This window comes from Limulus polyphemus, unplaced genomic scaffold (genome assembly GCF_000517525.1).
Source record: "Limulus polyphemus unplaced genomic scaffold, Limulus_polyphemus-2.1.2 Scaffold5673, whole genome shotgun sequence".
In the NCBI taxonomy this organism is placed as follows: domain Eukaryota; kingdom Metazoa; phylum Arthropoda; class Merostomata; order Xiphosura; family Limulidae; genus Limulus; species Limulus polyphemus.
The window spans coordinates 32,989-34,506 of record NW_013671283.1 but is presented as its reverse complement, the minus strand read 5'-3'; the positions used below and the strand labels follow the sequence as shown (position 1 = coordinate 34,506).

Here is a 1,518-nt window from a genome sequence, read left to right as displayed (position 1 = left end):
ATGTTAAACACATTTCAACTTCAAAGTTCAAACGCTTGAACTTTGAAGTTGAAATGTGTTTAACATTTTCTGCTTACTCTTTGCGAGAATGTATGGCATGCCTTTAACCCAGAATGAGTACTGTGTTACTGTTAGAGTACATGATACTGATACATCTTAACTGACTTACTATGAGTGTGAAATGTAAAATTGTAATCTCTTCTAGTTCCGCTCGCTAAGTAATTTAAGTTTTAGTTCTGTTACTACTAGTGAGACATAGAAAAGCATTGTTGTTACAATTTTAGTTATTTTGCTGACTAAGGTGAACAGTACTAGATGTAGTAATAATAATATTAATCTTACTTTTTCTTCAATTTTCAAATTCTTGGCCTTAACTTAAGTTTAATTAAGTTAACAGACGAATCGATATTCTTTAACTTTTTAATTAAGTAATTATTCTGTTAAACAAAATAACACCTATTAAACAATAGCTTTAAACCTGTAACTACAAGTACTACATTGACACCAACACTAGATACACACTATATAGTTTGCAAATTATACTACAAATACACTACGTCGTAAGCAAATACACTATAGATACTGTGATGTCACTCTCCGATGTAAACACCATCTCTTTTTTATATACATATATAATTTCCCATTACTGCTGTTAAAAACAATATAATGAAAGACAATCTTTTGAAGAAAAAACAACAACTTAAATTTGAGTTAAAATGAAAATAATGTAGCTATAAGTAAGCTCAAAAAGATATATTATTGGAAAAATCTTTAAAACGTTTTTCTCTAAAGACTTCTATATGTGTTTCAAATGTGATGCCCATCTTATATATTAAAATATATAGATATATAATATAAAATATATAAAATAATATATTATATATTATTTAATCAAAAAATACCTTTGCTACTGTAAAATGAATATTTTTCATTTGTCTAATCTAATATATAATGTAATCTAAATTCACTTCGTTCGTGTATATATATCGTAATCATCAGTACCCTAAGTTATATGCTATCCAGTTTATTTTTCTTTTCAAACTTTATGAGTAGCTTCTGATAAAAAGGTAGTAGCTTTAGTTTCCAAAACTATAAAAACTTAATATAAAAGTCAATGAAGCCAGTTTATTTTATTTGACAATAATTGAGTATATAATGTCACAAGTCAATATATGTAAGAAAACTAATAATGATTAGAATGCATTGAATCATCAGTTGGGTACCTTCTGGTTAACGATATTTTCAGCTGTATGCCAAGTAATACCTCACGAGGTTTGTACAGCTTAGAAGTGTAGTATTTAAGCATACTTTGAGTGTTCTACATTCTTGTATTAATATACTTGTTGCTTGACATTTTGCAAATTCTCTAGACTGTTACACCATCATTATTAGCACACCCCCAACTATAATCTAAATTAAAACATTGAAAACATAGTGTTACGTCTCCGTTTGTTAATTGATTTTTCCGTAACTTCGTTCCAACGAAACTTAACGACACAAGTCTTTACTTAATAAAAC

General features: G+C 27.7%; 1 protein-coding gene across 1 annotated transcript in view; it reads right to left on the bottom strand.

Annotated features, from left to right (window-relative positions):
* Positions 1 to 552, bottom strand: part of LOC106472859 (golgin subfamily A member 5-like) — a 21,090-nt gene extending 20,538 nt beyond the window's left edge. The window contains exon 1 of the mRNA XM_013933530.2: positions 343 to 552. The gene's annotated coding sequence lies outside the window, so the exon portion shown is untranslated. The remainder of the gene's footprint in view (positions 1 to 342) is intronic.
* Positions 553 to 1,518: the final 966 nt, after the last annotated feature.